This window comes from Panthera tigris, chromosome A3 (assembly GCF_018350195.1).
Source record: "Panthera tigris isolate Pti1 chromosome A3, P.tigris_Pti1_mat1.1, whole genome shotgun sequence".
NCBI lineage: Eukaryota > Metazoa > Chordata > Mammalia > Carnivora > Felidae > Panthera > Panthera tigris.
In genome coordinates this window covers 84,660,965-84,679,803 of record NC_056662.1, presented here as the reverse complement: position 1 = coordinate 84,679,803, position 18,839 = coordinate 84,660,965, and the positions used below count along the sequence as shown (strand labels likewise).

General features: G+C 41.8%; 1 protein-coding gene across 15 annotated transcripts in view; it reads left to right on the top strand.

The window, feature by feature from the left end:
* LOC102969177 (E3 ubiquitin-protein ligase RNF113A-like) overlaps positions 1 to 18,839 on the top strand; it is a 504,616-nt gene that overhangs the window by 107,229 nt on the left and 378,548 nt on the right. The gene's annotated exons all lie outside the window — the stretch shown is intronic.

Sequence of the window (18,839 nt, the reverse complement as noted above, 5' to 3'; positions counted from 1 at the left end):
CATGTGTCTTAGAGTTTAATGGGAACGTTGCATGGAGGCATTTGACACATTTTTCTCATGTATAGTGGACTTGATTATAGGTCCCCAAGGTCCAAAATAAATAATGGAATGAACCAACCATTTCCGTGATATTTATAGCTCTACCATGATGGTAGATTTTCTGAAAAAGCATTTAAGGACTCACTTCTGCTCCTTAGTGTGTTGATAAATAGGGACAATCTACTGGTCTGAGTCTTGGTGCCACCATTTTATTTTATCTGAGGTAACAAGGAGTGTATCTATGTGTGAATGTCTGTTATGTGTGTAGGACTGGGTGTGTTTGTGTGAGTATGAAGGTAGGTGACTAGGAGCCACAGGATTTACAGAAGAAAACATGATATAATGAGAACACATTTTGAGGTAACAAATAACTATTTTTGTCTTCAGTAATTCCTAGTTGCAGGTGAACTTGCAGTTGAAGAGCAACCATGTTGGTAAGATTTCGATCATTCAGGTGCTCCCATATGTAAAGAGGAATGCCTCTTTTGCCATGATGGTTAGGCCATGAGGTTGCAAACTTGGATTAGGGGGAAGACATGATGGAGTAAAAGGGAAACTTGCCTTTCTACACCGAGCTAATGTGGGATGGAGAATAATATCTGTAGATGAGGAAATCAGACTTAAGGGTCTTTGTTTCTCTCACTCCATTTGGTTCCCATCTCCCATGCACAGATAAGAATGAAAGAGAACACTGCCCTAGTGGACTAGTGGTATGCTTTTCTTGAGTGCTGTGTGTGTGTGTGTGTGTGTGTGTGTGTGTGAGAGAGAGAGAGAGAGAGAGAGAGAGAGAGAGAGAGACAGAGATTGAGACGAGAGATGATCCAGGTCTCTAGGAGACGTCTGTCATGAGGAGGAAGCTAGGCAACTGAGGAAGGATGGACTGAAAAACCTGAGGCCAGGTCCTGGTTACCATGGTCTGACTATGGCTTGCAAAGGACCCGGAAGGACACATGTAACTGAGAGAATAGGGGAGGGCTGAGAGGGTAAGAAGCATGTGTCTTGATATGCTGGAGGCCTGTGGTTAGAGTAAAGAGGTTGCACTGGGCAGGGGCCTTACAGTCCAGTGTGTGCCCCTTCATCCCTGACCCCCCCCCAAAAAAAAAACCCTCATAATTAGTCATCATCTCTACTGTCACTACTGTAGGGAGCAGATCTGTTCTGGGTGATAGGCAGCTGAGACTAGGGAGTACACAGAGAAGTGTCTTGCCTGCTGGCAAGAGGATAAACTGATCCCTTCATGTATCAAGACAACATCTTAGGGAAAAAAAGGGGGATAAAATCTGAGAGACAAAAATTCATCTAAATACACTGACTCATCTGAAAAGGAATAACTAAATGCACCCTAACAGGGAATTCGAATTTGAAAACACTTGAGTGTCTAAGGGGAAATTTTCTAAGGGATGGGACTGAAATACTGTTATTTCTCAAGTCTAAATTTTCCCAGCTACCCAGGTAGGCAGGGGCCTGGAGGGGGAACAGAGCCTTTTTGAGGAATAAAGAAACTTCAGTTTCTCTGTACAGTTGATTGGTATAACAGAGCAACCCTGATACATAGGATAAAAATAAAGTTGTAAACTTTCTAATATTTTCATCTTTTTAAAAACTGTTTATTTATTTTTGAGAGAGAGAGAGAGTGCAAGCAAGGGAGGGGGAGAGAGAGGAGGACAGAGGATCTGAAGCGGGCTCAATGCTGATAGCAGCAAGCCTGATGTGGGGCTTAAACCCACAAACTATGGGATGATGACCTGAGCCAAAGTCGGACGCTCGACCACCTGAACCACCCAGGTGCCCCCCTAATATTTTCATCTTTTTTTCCCTAATAGTTTAATCTTAAATAAACAACTGTAAAATAGTCATGGAACATTCTGAAACTTTTCAGTTGTCTTTTGAATCTTTTGTAAAAAAATACCTTGGGAACAGGAATCTTTGATGTACCGTCTTGCTGGTATCCAGCAAGAAGAGAATAAGGGACCCTGAGCACCTGAGTCCTGACAGAACCCAGCACCCCAAGCAAATCTGGGACCTTCAGCTGGTCCAGGTATTGATGAGGAAAAGGCCTTGAGAAATTTAGTCTTCAGGGAACATTTTCCTGGAATTCAAGACTTATGCAGATAACAACATTCCTTTCTCTGGGGGTGCTTTTTGAGTATGGGAAATAGGTACTTGTGTGACCAAAACGATTATGGTGCAGATTGTTCTGGACACGGGGGAGGGGCCTAGGTGACCTTCCAGGGGTCTCATACCTAATCCATGATTTTGTAAGTAATGAGTTGACAGAAAATTGCATTCTGTGTTTGGTCAGCCATCTGCTGTTTCCCCAATGCTGGCTGATAAAAGCATGGCTATGTGGGGAGAAGGTGAGCTGTAATTAATTATCTATGGCATTGATGAATTTCTTGTAAGATATTCCCCTGCTAATCCAGCAATATAGCTGCATCCATTTCCCCCCTCCCCAGTGTTAATGGTCTATTTATGGACTCAGCTCCATAATTAAATGTTTCATTTGCAAGAAAATGGTTCCTAGGAAAATCCGAGCTCTCTCTGTGTGCCTGCAATTGGCTATTGCAGACGTTATATAAGATATTAGTCCATGTTGGCCTGCTGCTCATAGCTTTCTGGATAATCTAATGTATTATGTTTCTGGTGTATGTAAATTACTAAATGTAATATTCTTCAATATGCCTGCTGAATGAAGCCAAATGTATTGTGGGCATAATTTTAATTATTTATATGCTATAAAAATGGAAGAAATCGGAATTCTAGAAATCGGGTTCTAAAATACCCCTCTGGTTTTCTTTTGGGCACCAGTTTAATCAGATTAAAACCATAATAGTTTTTCAACTCCTGCGTCACACTTGTTTTGACCATCTCTTCTGTCAGCATGTGGCTGCCCCATGAAGGCATTTAATGTCAACCCAGAGTTTTTGCCATATTAGAAAACAGCACATATTAGATAGTTGGGTTCAAGTCAGGGGCACCTTTGGTAAAGCTCAAGTCTCCCTTCTGAGCTTTGCCTTTTGTTCTTGAAATCAATCCCTGGCAACTCCTGATCTCAGTTTTCTTCTGAGTCAAGTAGGTAGAAGCTAAGTGGGTGAGGCTATAAAACAATACTGGGAAAGAGCAAACGTGAGAGGGACATGTGTGTCTCTGGGTGTGGCACCATGAAAAGAGAATGAAAACCAGCTACTTTTATTAACTTGTTAGAGATGTGGAGGCCAGTTTTTAGTTTGAGATAGCTGATAAGGATAAAATGGATTTGGGTATCTACTCAAGCCCCATAGACTATGATCTGAAATGAGTTGGTCTAGTGATTTTTATCATATTGTGATACTGTGGTTGAATGTGGAGTCTGGAATCAAAGCACTTGGTTTTGATTCCTGGTTTCATATTTTAGGTGAAGCATCTTAGGCAAGACACTTTTTCTAAAGCCTTGGTTTCATCATCCATTAAGTAGAGAGCCTGTTAACAAGGCTGCTTGGTTGAGACGTCATGAATATCAAATGGAATGATGCATGGGAATGTGATTTTTCTTCTTTTTTAAAAAATATTTATTAAGAGAGAAGCACGAGTGGGGAGGGGCATAGAGAGAGGTAGAGAGAGAATCCCAAGCAGGCTCTGGGCTGTGAACGTGGAGCCCGACTCAGGGCTCAGTCCCACAAAATGTGACCTCATGACCTGAGCTAAAATCAAGAGTAGGATACTTAATTGACTAAGCCACCCAGGCATCCTGGGAATGTGATTTATACACACTAACTGGGGCTACAAATGGATGTTTTTGTTGTCATTACTTTCTTCTCTTGCCCCATAAGCTGCAATGACAAGCAAGTCATGTTTTAATTTCCCCTTCCTTCCTCCCTCCCTCCCTCCCTCCCTCCCTCCCTCCCTCCCTCCCTCCATCTTTCTTTCTTTTTGTGACTGATGAGGAGGAAAAATAATTTTTATGAGTTAATCCAGTTAACTGGATTAGAGGGGGGGAAAATGCCCTTTTCTTTGGTGATAGACAGTAATGGGATATTTTGTTTCTATAATACAGACCTCTTAAGCCAGTTAAGATTACAGCGTCTCACGTGTTTCATGAAGGACCAGTTTTTAAAATTCCCATTTTATTTATTTTATTTTTTTATTGAACAAAATATATTCAGTATGTATGTATGTGTGTATGTATGTATGTATGAATGTATTTATTTATATTCTCGTTAGTTAACATACAGTGTAGTGTTGGCTTCAGGAGTAGAACCCGAACCCAGTGATTCATCTCTTACATATGACACCCAGTGCTCATCTCAAAACGTGCCTATCACCCATTTAACCCATCCCTGCCCCATCATGCGAACAGGGGAGAGAGGCAGAAAGAGAGACAGAATCTTAAGCAGGTTCCACATTCAGCATGGAGCCTGATGTGGGGCTTGATCCCATGATCCTGGGATCATGACCTGAGCCAAAATCAAGAGTCAGACGCTCAACCTACTGACCCACCCAGGCGTCCCTAGCTTTTAAAATTTGATCCATTGTGGACTAATACTTTCATAAAATATAACTAAATGTATTGTTAAAAACATGAAATAAGAAAGACACACGACGTACAAGTCTTACTTTTCTCTTATTATTATATTTATCAGACATAAAATTACCCTGGCAAGTTGCTATAAAACTTTGACATCTGTACTTATCTCATTGTAGACGAGGAACCAAAGATAATGGACCAACAGTACTGAAAAGACCCCACTTTAAGGAATGCTGTTGTAGGTGGACGAGACTTCAAACAAAAAGAACTAGCCTGGTTTCTATTGTACAATAGCACGTATTCTGAATTTTTGCCAGATAAGCTGGTAAATGGGTACAAAGCCCAGAGAAGAAAGGATAAAGGGGAAGGGCCTGTTTTGACACAGAGAGAAGCCCGGGAAAAAAAATGATAGCTGGCCAAAGTATAAAGAGAACAGTAGTTAAATGCCATGTGCTGGCGATGGTGCACAAAGATAGTTTTAAATTGTTACCTTTGTTGGATTGTGTTATTCCCAAACTTCAACAAAGTCTGTTACATACAATGTCTGCATGTTGGTGGTGCTTGGGGGCTGAGGCAGGGTCTGTATCTATGCCCAGGGGAGAGTTGAGAGCAGGGAGGCAGCCCTAGGACCACAGTGGTGAGTAGAGACCAGAGTCAGCCCAGCAGGGGAGATCAGAGCCAGTACTGGCCAGGAAAGTGTCAGCCTTCTCCTGAGTGTGTATGGATGCATTGAGATCAGCTCTGGATTTTCCATTTTATATTGGATGGATTTGTACTTACTTGGTGTTAAGAACAAAGGGGACCCCAAAAATTTGGAGGATAAGGGATACTCAGGTTCCACTACAATTTTTGATGGAAAGACTTCTGCCCACGTTTTGCCATCAGAGTCTCCTGTTCATTACATGTGGGATTCTTTATCCTTATCAAGGGAAGAATGTATTTTTTTCTGGCTGAGTCTGAGTGCACAAAAGAATCAGAAATAGGGCTTAGATGTGTTCTGTCTTCTTAGCATCTGTTTCCTTCCCCCTATAATTATCATACATTTATTGAGAATTTGTTGTGCCATCCTTTGCACTTTGGATAAGTCATTGCAAATCCTTATGGTGGTTCTGCAGTTACATAGATTTTTTTATATCCTAGACCTACTATTGCTAGTTATTGTGACCTTAGCTAAGTTACTTCACCCTTCTGAGTCTCAGTTTCCTCATCTATAAAATGAGGATATAAAAATAGATATGACCTCATAGTGTTACTGTCAAGATTAAACAAGATAGTATCTTTCAGGCATTTAGCACACTACCTGATACATAGTAAAAGTGGTAGTAATCATAAAAATAATAATATTAACGACAAGTGACATTAAAGGGTACTTGCTATGTGCCAAGCATTGATTAAAACACTTATATTATCTAACTGCTGACAATAACCCTATGAGATGGGTGCTATTATCATCCCCATTTTACAGATAAGGATTCTGAGACTCCGAGGTTAAGGCATTTGCTGATGTCACACAGCCAGAAAATGATGGAGTCGTGTTATAATTCAGGCTGTTTGACTCCACAGCAGTCACTCTTAATTATTACACTACACTTGTCACTCAGAAAATAGTTTATTATTATTATTATTATTATTATTATTATTGCAGATAAAGAAAGTGAGTCCCAGAAAGGTGAATAATTTGCCCAAGGCAGTATAGCCATGGACAGAGCTGAGATTGAAAGCTGTTGGCTTTCTGTGGCCCCAGTTGGTTGTGTGGCTGGGTCCTGGGAATTTGGATGGATTAAATGGCTTCAGCCTGTCCAGGTGGACCACATCAAGAGCCATGCCCTCCTCATAGTGGATGTGGATGGGTGAAGGCAGGGTTCGTGACCTTTGACATCCTCTGGAGGAGCTGAAGTCTCAGCAGTGAGCCTGAGTTACGAGTTTGGAGAGCAGACTTGTTGGAGCCCAGAACCCATCCACACCCAGCCTTGATTTACATGGGAACATTTCCTCACTGCTGGCATTGGGGAAGGGAAATAGCAAATTTTGGGTGTTTGCTTATTTCCGTCAGTAATTTCAGCTAGGAGGGGTGAAGCCTGATTAATTATACAGCAGCTCATTAAAACATAATATCCCTTTGAAGCCTAGAGCAGCAAGTGGAGAGCTGTTTTGCAACGTTGGTGGGACTTTGGGTAGTCTCCAACTCATCCCTCTGATGCAGCTGGATAAGGTGTCAACTCTAGAGTTGTACCTTTAGGCACAGTCGAGGCAAACTTGCAGGTTTGTGGTGTAAAGGGAACTTTGGGAATACATGGGTACGGCAGAATCCCCCCGAAGGGACCCCCAGGCTGAGACTGGGCCTACCCCATATCCTGTCACTAGGGTCCCAATGAAGCCCCTAGTGGGGGGCTTCTACCTTCCCCCATGAGTGAAACCACCCCAGGGAGGTTGGGGCCACAGCTGGCCGAAAACCCTTGTGGCCACCAGTGCCTCCACCTCAGGAAGACACTGCAGGCCAAGGAAAACACTTGGTAAACTTAGCCTGTGCAGCTCTCAGTAACTCATTTAGGATTTAATGTTTCTGTTTAAACAGAGCACAGAAGGCTTGGAAAGCAAGTTTAGTGACTCCTGAGAGGATAAACCAGTTCCAACTCTTATTCATTTTTGCTTTTGGCACCTAGAAGGTGCTCAATAAATGCCTGTTCAATTTCAATCATCTTTTGTGGTTTTTAAAAAAGTTTGGAAACACCCCAAGCATCATCTATTGGATCGCTTAGATTTTGGCTAAAGTCAAGTGTTGAAATAGTGAGTTACTTAAGACTGATTATTCCCAATTAGACAAATAGTCAGTGGACATTTATTGGTCAGGCATTGAACTGAATGCTGTGGTAGGCGAAAGACATGTAACTGAGCAGGTAAAATTCAGAGCAGGAGCTGCCATAACAGGAATATAGACAAGCCAACTGCAGGGAGAACACAGCAGAATGGGATAAATTATTGTTTTCTTTAATTAAAAATTTTTTTAATGTTTATTTTTGAAAGAGAGAGAGACAGAGCACACGTGGGGGGAGGGAAGAGAGAGAAGGAGACACAGAACCTAAAGTAGGCTCCAGGCTTTGAGCTGTCTGCACAGAGCCTATTGCGGGGCTTAAACCCAAGAACTGTGAGATCATGACCTGAGCTGAAGTCGGATGTTTAACCGACTGAGCCCTCAGGTGCCGGGGGGCTCAGAATGGGATGAATTAGATTAAGAGATCAGGAAAGCCTTCACAGAGAGGGACACTGTGGGAGGAGCCTTGAAGGGTGAGATTTGGAGGCATGTTGGGTAGAGGTGCAGATTTATAGTTAACTGTGAAGGACAAAAGCAGGCACGAAGCTGCACTGGCAGGTATGCGGGGTGGCTGAGCTTCTGGTATGAAAAGTCAAAATACAATTTTTTTTTTAAGTTTAAAGATCAGTCCTCCTGCAAATATATAAGCCCATGTCAAAGATTTATTTAACTCATTACTTGAGGAGGTAGCAGAATGGTAAACTGGTTCAGAGAAGAATTGGAGAGACTGAAGCCTAAAAAAATCAATAAAAGAAGGGATATTGCAAGAAGACTGCAGTTAGATAGGAGTCCGCTTGATATCCTGTGGAGCGATAACTGTGTAACCTGTGCAGCTATTTTCTCTAACAGACAGAATTTATTTGCAATTATGCTGGGGAAAAAAAAGCTCATTTATAGCTTGCCTATTTTATATACATTCACCGAAGTTTATAGAATTTGAACCAGCATCAATGGTAAATGGTAAGTCCTGTAAAATTTACATATCTCTAGAGCATCAGATAACCCCAAAGCAGGCTTTTTTTCACAATGCTCTAGGATGACTTTGAAAAAACATGCAGTAATCTTCCCTAATTTCCAAGTTTCAGATAATCTGGCTAATGGAAAACTGTTCTGGCCAGATTTGGAGGACCCGGTGATAGACTTGGACTTGATTCTGTATAAGTTTTAGCAGAATTAATATGATATGTACCAGCATGTAGGAAGATGATGGGAAGGACTGGGTGGAAAGGAGAGATGGTGGAGGTTATGGTAATAGTTCACGTAGAGATGATGAGTGGCAGTGGGCTGAGAAAGGAGGGATCTGATACGAGGGACCATGTGAATATGAATTGATTTCATGGGGGCTGTGAGGTAGGGAGTTCAGTTTCACAAATGTTTATCAGGCATTTACTAGGTGTCACCTGTGATAAACACCTGCTGTTCAAAGAAGAGTAAGATAGTACTATTGTCCCCCAGTAGCTTATAGATATGAAAAATTTTTCTCAATTCCATGTAAAGGCCAATGGTACAGATATGTACAGGGTGAATGGAGTCAAGGTCAGGTCAGGGAGGAGTCCCAGAGAGAGTCTTTAAGGACTAATAGGCATTACACAAAGGAGGAGTTTGGAGGAAGTTATTCAAGCCTTGGTTGCACATTGGAATCACCTAGGTAGCTTTCAAAATTCTGGAACCTCTCTCCCACCTCCAGAGATTCTTATTTAATAGACTTGGTATGACCTGGTCTTAGAGAATTTTTACATCTCCCCAAATGATTCTAATGTGTAGTCAAAGTAGAGGATGCTTGTGAAGAAAGAAAGTATAGGAGCACAGGCAAGGAGGAATGTATAAAGCAGTCTGGAATGTGCTGGGGAGAGAAACATAGTACAGTAGTCCCGTTATCTGGAGTTTTGCTTTTGCGATTTCATTTACCTATGGTCAACAGCAGTCAGAAGCAGATACTCCGCCTTCTGATGAATCATCAGAAGGTCAGTAGTAGGCTAACCCTATGTCACAGTGTCTACATCATTCACATCCCTTTGTCTCTTCATGGAAGCATTTTATCATCTCACATCATCACAAGATGGGTGAGTACAGTAAGATATTTTGAGAGAGAGACCATATTCTTATAACTTCTATTACAGTATATTACTATAACTCTTCTCTTTTGTTATTAGTGTCATTAATTTCTTGCCATGCCTAATTTATAAGTTAAACCTTATCGTAGGTAAGTATGTATAGAAAAAACACTATACATATAGGGTTTGGTACCAGCTGTGGTTTCAAGCATACATTGGGGGTCTTGGAGCATATCCTCCCTCGATAAGAGGGGGGAATACTGTACTTTAGCACTTCTGTTGTGATGTGGGGAAAGTGGGAAAGAGAGGCTGGGCTGGCTGGAGCTAGTGGCCACCATGGAGAGCCTTATCCCATCAGTGTGGAAGTGGAGATCATGCTACCCATGTTCTACTCTGGGAGATGTGGGGGATGGGATACCACTAAGGTCCTAAAATAAGGACAGGAAACTTTGGAAAAAATTGAATTTGCCATGGGAACTCATTTCTTTAAATGTAAAATGAAAGATTAAACAGGATGGCATCTAATAAGTTCCTTTCAGTTTAAGAATTACAAAATTCTACATTTTTTCCATCAGTTTGATGTTATTGATGTTGGGTTGAGTTATACTTAAGACATTCATGGTCAGAACCTTAGGGAATATCTACTTAAATAGAATGATGCTTTTTTTTTTATTTTAATCCAAAGAGTACTACATACTTATAGTATAAAAGCAAAAAATAAAACTGTGTAATACAGAAGAGTTATAAAGCAAGTTTTTCTTCTGGCATCCTGTGTCCCATTTCCTACAGAGACCTTCTGGGATAGTTTTTTGTGTCTATATATCAATACTTGTTTACATATGTAAGCATGTTATGTGTGCACATTTAATATTGTACCCATATAGGGCCATGTTGTACAGATTATTCTGTAACTCATGGTTTTCACCTTACAGTTATTTTTGGCATCTTTTCATGCCTGTGTTTTTAAAACTATCTCCTTCTTTTTGCTGGTTGTATGGTACTTCATGGTATGACACCGTGATGTCCCTAACCTTTAATAGACATTTAGGTTGTGTTAGTAGTTCATTGTATTATAGTATGTTCCAGCAAACTTTCTTGTACATACATTTGTGTAACGGTGCAAGTACTGTCTATTCATGGAACAATCCCTTAGAGACAGAATTGCTAGGTTGTGATTAAGTACATTGAAAATTTTGATAGGCATTACCAGTTGTCCTCCAAAACTGCTGTATTCATTTATATGTCCAACTATAAAATGTATGAGTGTGCTTTCTCTTCATTGCCTTATAAATGCTATATATTTTCAGAGTTTTAAATAGCTTATTTTGGGGTGTGAAAAATGATATCTCATTGTTTTAATTTGCGTTTATTTAATAGGAATTGATTATCTTTTCGTATGTTTATTGTCTATTTGTGACCTTTTTGTTGAAACTGCCTATTCATGTCCTTTGTTCTTATTTTTTTCTTATAATTTCTTATAATTTGGAATGTCCTCTTTATCATACACTAAATTCTCACATAGGTTTGAATTTTTTTTCTGGATTCTTTATTCTGTTCCAATCAGCTGCCTGCCTATCCAGGCATTAATATTATACTGTTTAAAAATTTTTTTTTAATTTTTATTCAGTATTGAGAGACAGAGTGTGAGTGTGGGAGAGGCAGAGAGAACGGGAAACACAGACTCCAAAGCAGGGTACAGTCTCTGAGCTGTCAGCAAGCACAGAGCCCTATGCAGGGCTCGAACCCATGAATGGTGAGATCATGACCTGAGCTGAAGTCAGCCACCCAACCTAGTGAGCCACCCAGGCACCCCTATAGTGTTTTAATAACTAGCTTTGTAATACACTTTACTATCTGGTAAGACTGAGTCATCCTCAATGACCTTTCTGTTTAAAATTCTCTCACATGGTTTACTTTTCCAGATGAACTTTAATATTATATTATCAAATTAAAAAAATTTATTGGAATTTTTAAAATTGGAATTGAAATGAGTTACTAGATAAATCAGAACTGACATCCTTATTGTGATGAGGCTTCTTGTTTAAGTTTTATTTTACATATTCAATTTTTTTGTTATTCAGTAGTTTTCAAGTTTTATTCTATAGGTCTTATACATTGAGTTCCTTGTTAGATATTTTATATTTGTTTTTGCTATTGGACAAAGGAATTTTACTTTCATCTTATTTTACATCTTGTTTTCGTATAGGGAAGCTATTGGTTTTTGTACATTCTGGAAGAACTATGATAAGGGACATGCAGAGGAAGAGAAGGAGAGAACTGGCAGAAAGAAAGAATCCAGAGACTGTAGTGGAAGCTAGGGGAGGAGGCATCTCAAGGATCAAATGATGATCAAGGTCACTATCAAGTGATGTCCAAGGCAAGTAAGAAAGAATGGGGCCTGAACCTGGAGCCAGCTGAGAGAGGGATGCAGTAAAGATGAGAATAGTTAGGAATCACACCAAAAATGCCACACCTCCTTGTCTTTTGTGTTCTGTGCACTGCTGTAGTCAGAGAGCCTTCCACGTGTGATAGAAAAATCCAGAAGCTTGGATGCATGTGTGTGTGTGTGTGTGTGTGTGTGCGCGCGCGCGTGCGTGCACGCATGCATGTGTGCATGTGCACGGATATGTGCTGCTGGATAAGGAGCATAGGTATCAGTCTCAGAATCTGTGGGCTTACATGGGAGCTGATTATTGATGGTTTTATTTATAGTGAGTGTGATGTGAACCCTAAATTGGCATGCAAGGCAAATGAGAGAAAGTCAGTTTCTCTGGTGCTATAGAGTAGGGCAAACTAGGGCACGGATTTGCTTTTCCTGAGAATTGAGAGCAGTAGATGAATAACAAGACATTGTTTCTTTTCTTTTTTTTCTTAATTTGTTTCAGTGAAATTTTGTTCACATGGCACGTTGAGTTCCCCAAATGGCCATAAATCCCTGACTTGGCTGGAGGCTAGCCTCCCTTTTCCTGCCCAGGTTTAGCCAGCCTTGCCACCAGCTGTAAAGGTTCTTTTGGACAGCAGGGGGTAGGAAGAAGAGCTGCATGATTGGCTTGTGGCATTTCTTTCTCCCTGTTGCTTTCTGTTTGTCCAGGCTCGTGCTTTAACAATAAGGGACTTTCATTGGCTGTGATATTAGAATAGGTTAGAGATATATCAATATCATTATACTTATGAAAATACCCTTCCAGTAACTGGACCCTGAGAGCGAACCAATGAATTGCAAGAAAGCTGACCTTTCCAAATGTAGGGCCTAAGGTGTCCAGCTCGGAATAAAGGAGGAACCTTAGTATGGATGCTGATGTTCGATCTTTGGTACTTAAGACTGTAGCATAGGGATGGAATTTAGCCATGATTTGGAGGAAAAGCTCTTTAACAGAATAAAATTGACTCGCAAATTTTAGAGGAGCGTTTCTCAGGTTGATACATAAGATACATAATACTCAGTTAAATTTATATTTCAGATAAAAATGAATAAAAATTATTCCCATTTTTATTTCCTAACTCTGGCAGCACCACACAGCTTGTCTTTCTAAGGTAGAGATGTCCATCTTTAATGGCAAAGCTCAGCTGGACTTCGTTGGGTTATCCTGTGGACTGAAGATTCTTAGAGAAGAACTGTTTAGGGCTAGATATCCTAAACATCCACTGGATTCCAGTTTCTGTCCATTCTTTATGTACTGAGCCTCTCACATCCATCTTGTCTACTCTATTCCATCACCGCCCAGGGAGTTCCAACTATTAACACCATTAACCCAAAATGTTCATGGGCTCAGTGATTTACTCCCTTTGCAGTAAACTCCTATTGGTTTTCTCTGCTTGGTTTCTTTTTCTCAACACTCCCTTCATGCCACACTATTCCACCCTGAGTGCAATGATCTGAAAAATGATTCCCAAACTCCATTTCATCATGTCCTATGGTGATATGTTACCAGTCAAATCTGCCTACCTGTAGAACTGAACCACATCTGTCTGTGGCCCAGAATTTCCAGGGGTGTAATTTCTTCTAGTTCAGTCACATCTGTGACTCTTGTGCCCTGAGTTCTTGAGAGTTGATCTTTTCTACCCCTTCACAACTCCTCACTCAAGAGACACCTACTGGTTGGTTGGTTCTAGTGAATCCTATCAGAATTGGCCAAATTTATTGCATGGGAAAGTTGTTTTAAGCCCAAGGGTTTTGTGCTGGAGAAGTTCAGAGAGATTATAAGACACTGAATCTTGCTTTTACTTATGTGAGCCTCCCTCTTACTGTTATTCCTAGTTTTAGGGCTCAAAAGGCAGAGATCTCTGCGTTTGAACTCCCGATTGGTCCTTTAAACTCCAAAACCAGCTTAAGCCAAGAGGGACTCAATAAATATTGGTGTTGGAACTGAATTGAGAAGTTTATTCTTTAAGTGACTTAATTCTAGATTTCTAGGTTGAAATCTATGATATATTTCTCTTTGGAACTTCCTGCCTGTGTCTGCAGGTCTTATTCAAGAGAATAACTGCTTTGGCTGCTCTACTCGGAAACATTATAGAACATTGCTGGAAATGAGGAAGAGAGGTTGGAACCAAGAATAGTAATACTATTAATAAAACTGGATGAAAGCTATAATCACAATAATAATGGTAATACTATAAAGTGTCCACTGTGTTTCAAGTGATTTATGCATATTTTTCTTTAATTCAACAACATCACCAGTAGGTGTTATTGTTACCATTTCACAGATGGGAAAACTGAGGTCCAGAGTGATTGAGCTGTTCGCCCATGGATAAAAGCTAGTTAAGTCATAGAACCAGTATTTGAATAAATGTCCATCTGGCCGAAGTCCTAGGTTTACCCACTATACCAGGTCACATTCCTCTTGTTGGTTGTTGGGGACTTTTGCTTTGTGATTAGAGACTCATGGGTCCATTAAAGGGAAATGTGAGGGCTGAATGGTAGCCTGGCACCTGTAGCCAAATAGCACTCCATTCGGAGGATCATCTGCCTGCCAGAACCAAGAGGAATAAGGCAACTGGGCCCAGCTCCTGGGGGTCTGGAATGTGATGTGGGTCCCCAGGCAGACTTCTCTGAAACCAGACCCTGCCTTGACCCTGGTTAATTACTCTAGTTATTCACACAGCTGAATTCCTGCTGTCAGTGGGTCCTGTGATGCACATCAAGTCTGCCAACATACACAGAGCAGTGCTAATCCTGGTGAGCTTGCCCTGGGGCTGGGCAGGACGTCCTATCGAATGATTATCATGTGATGAAACCCCAGTGCTCCCTGGCCTGTCCTGGCTTTCCGGCTGCAGTGTTAACAGACTTTTCTTCTGGGGCATCAGGGAGCTGGAAATCGCTCACATGGATCACACACGCTCTGGTGCCAGCCCAGCAGCTTTACCTAGCTGAAGGCCTCCCTCATTCTGGCTTGATAGCAATCGAGCCCTCCCAGTTGGAGCTTGTTACCTGGGAGCTGTCCAGATCCAATGATGAAAACTGGCTGGGGTGTAGTTGTTACGGTCAATTACCGGCAGCCCATTAAATGAGGGTTGGCAAACCTGGGAGCCCCTAAGCGCCATTTCTGAGGCACTTTGGGTACATTGTTTTTTTTCCAGCCTCTATTCTCTTAACCTGCCTTGGCTCCATTCTCTTCTTTCATGTTGAGACTCATGGGAATATGAAAGGAGATGGAATCCAGGGTTTTGGATTCCCAGGGTAGTGATTCCTGGGTGGTGGGATGGGATGGGATGTTCTGTGCTCAGAAGGTGGGCTGAGCCTCTTTCACCTCTCGAGGAGAGGATGTGGACTTTGTTGAGAGCCAGTGAACTGAATCACCAGAGAGGTCAGAGTGTGCCTGGAAACCAAGTGCCGGCAGAATTCCTCTGAACCTTCTTAACACAGGGCTAAAAGGAAGCTGTCTTCTATAAGAAGGCTGCATCCAGGCCTTTCCAGGCAGTCAGAGGCTCTCAGTTTGGACATTCCCAAGGTGGCCTATGCTCATCATTTTGGGCTAGGCTTCATTCTGGGCCTTCTTTCTGAGGAAGCCTAGAATTGCATCACCAGAATTTCTCTGGTCTGCTAGGTAGGGCCTGTTTTTTCCTAAAGGCTAAGATTTTCCTCACGAATACTTTAGACCAGAAGTTTAAAAAATGTGGTCTCTAGACCATCAGCATCAGCATCATATGGAAGTGAGTTAGAAATGCAAAGATCAGGGGAACCTGGGTGGCTCAGTTGGTTAAAGCATTTGATTCTTGATTTCGGCTCAGGTCATGATCTCACGGTTCCTGAGTTTGAACCCTGCATCGGGCTCTGTGCTATCAGCATGAGATTCTTTCTCTCTTTCCTTCTCTGCCCGTCCTGCTTGCGCGCTCTCTCTCCTTCTCTCTCAAAATAATTAAATAAACTTAAAAAAAAAAGAAATGCGAATGACCAGTCCCCACACTAAACCTGCTGAATCAGGACTCTGGAGGTGGGGCCTGGCAGTCTGTTTCAGCAAGGCCCTTTGGATGGTGAGGAGGCATGCTTAACTCTGAGTTTACTTCTTTAGACCCATGGTGTGGTCTGTGGAACACAGCATCAGCATCTCCTGGGAGAATACTTGAAATGCAGTATCTCAGGCCACTTCTCAGACCTGCTGAATCAGAATCTGCATTTTAATAAGGTCCCCAAGTGATTTGATTGCACTTTAAAGCTTGAGAAGCAGTGGTTCTCAACCTTGGCTGCATGTCAGGTTTACCTAATGTCCAGGCCCCACCCTGGACCAATTAAATCAGAATTCTTCAGGTAATGCCCAGGAGTTGGTATTTATTAAAAGTTTCCCTAGTGATTCTAATATATAGTCAAGGTTGAGAGCAGTTTCTTTGGACCACCATAGGCTCCGGAATCACAGGGAGTTACGTCTATTAAAAAACAAAACAAAACAAAACAACCAGCCAACTACACAATGACCAGAACAAACCTGGTGATGTAGAGCAGAGCTGTCCACCAATATGGAGGGACACATTAGTGCTTCATGGATTTGTTGGGTAGATGTGGAATTATTGATCCTATCAGGCCTTGGAGGTGGCAGGATGGGACCTGGGTTGGCATGAGCAGCTATGTACCCTGGGGGCTATTACAAATATACTTTTCTGTATATGCTTTGACAGGAAGAAGGTTGGGGAGCATAAGTAGAGAAGCTGAGTCTGTTATTCCTGAGTTTATGTGCTAACACTGGTGATGGGGTATGGGAAGGGTTGCAGGAGTGAGATGCTAAAAATCACTGACTCGGGGGCTGAGAAGGCAGGAACAGGCCTTTAGATATTTGACGACTTCTGTAATTCAAATCTAGACAAATGCTTTCTAGACCATTATTGCCACCTGGTATTTATTTAGTATTCTTGCTCTTTAGAGATTTCCTAGCCGTTACCTTATAATTTCTTACAATAGGCATAGATTATTTTCCTTTTTTAGAGATGAGTAGTTTGAGGCCAAGAAAGTTGGGACTCCCTTAAGGCCAGTTAATAAGGGACAGTCGAAGGATGAAGTGTTTCCTTGATTTTCACCGGAAAGGTCTAAAGACCTTTCATGTCATAATGGCAAATGCTACCTCTGGGATGGGGGCGAGGAGATTGGGAGTGGGACTCAGCCCCCTGTTTTCAGGCAGGGACTCCATGTTCCTACTGCTGCTTTCAGTCCTGAGTCCTTGCCTGGAGCCTGGGGCTTCCTGGGAGTACCCCAAGAAAGCTCTAAAAGAGGAACTGTTTAGCTAATTACAAAGCCCGACTGTTGTTTGGCTGGCTGGAGTGTGTTAACACGTCCCCCTCTCGCACAAGTTTTCGTCCTGGTGCTGGATGAACATATTGTAATTATGCTAATCGTGCTGGCTGGGCAGCCTGAGGCTGAGAGGGAGGGGGCCCCTCTCCCTAATTGTTTCCCTCTCCTGGAGCAGTTGGTGTTCTGCCTGAGTCCCCAGACAGGCAGAGGGAAGGCCGCAGGGCAGGTGGAGCTAGGGAGTAGGCCTGTACAGGGCTTTCTGTCCCGGGGCTGCTGGATCCACCTGGTTTTCAGGGAGGGAGAGGTCAAGGATAGGTGCCAGGGATGGGTCCATTGAGTAAAGGGACCTTCTGCTGGATTCAATGGGGACTGTTTTCAGGACTGGCCCTTGTGAGATTGTGAAAGAGGCAAATTGATCATTGATGTCCTTCACCTTCTCTTTGGTGATGGTGGCTCTTCCTCCCTTCCCACTCCTCCCTGACCCCTACCCCCCATTCTCTTGCTTCTTTTTGCTTTTTCTAAACCTCCAGGCACACAGTGTTTTTCTGCTGGTTTGGAATTTGTTTGTAGGCAAGTTTATGATACAGACATAATTATAAATATAGATACACATACAGATATAGATACTGACATAGACATGAACATCCTCACATGTAGGAGACTTAATGAACATTTGACTACTAAAGGCAACTTGTTAGAAAGAATAATGCTTAATGAACTTAAGGCCATGAATGATGGAGATATTTTCAATCAAAATGACCTGTCCAGTGTTCTTTATATGACAGGGTTATATAAGCAAAATTGTTAACAATTGGCACCAATGGAGTTTTAAACATGGAGTTGATAATATATACTGGATTTCTTATTAAATTGTTCGCACTTACTTTTTCTAACACCATCCATCTTCATGAGCTCATCAGTAAAGGGCACTTCACACAGATTTCATGGGCACATAAGGCTCTGTGTGTCGTGTACATTTATATCCATCCAATGAAAGGAACTGAGTCTCACATCCAAGCTGATGCAGACTAAAAAGGATCACTTAACCAGGAATGACCTTGAGATGGTTAGCCTCTGGGCACCCATCTGGACTTTTCACAGGATGTGTAATGCTGGTCCAAGCTCACTGTAAGCAGATTTTACAGGGCAGCATGACACTGGTCATCATTCTGGATTGTACTGAAGTAACTGTTGAGAAAGCAAACCTTGACTTGGGACTGTCACTCGTCAGAGCTTTATTTTCCACTTGTGTTTCAGTTTATGTATTTCCCTTGGTAGTCTCCTATTCAGCTGTCAGGGAGATCATGGAAGAAAGAGTGCTTCTTTTTCTCTTTCTTTTTGATCATGCAGGTCTTTATAGCTGCAAAGGACTCCAGGGAAGTGCTAAGCTTTGTGTAACTGGCTGATGGGTTTCATTTAGCACCATGATTCTTCTGTGGGATTCTTTGTTCATTGTTGGTTGTGAAACTCTTGATTCAATCCAAAATTTCTGAGCCTCAACTAGACTGGTTTATGGCGTCATGAGCCAAGTATAGAATGAAGATTGTTAGTTTGGTTTATCTTGTCTGTTAGTCCAGGGCTAGCTGGGTCTTCAGCACTGTGCTAGGTTTTAGAGGAGTAGGGGATGTACAAAATAGCAAATACAGTCCTTGCCTATAGGGCAACACATGTCTAATCTCTTATCCTTCAGTCTCTCCTTGTAATTTTTTT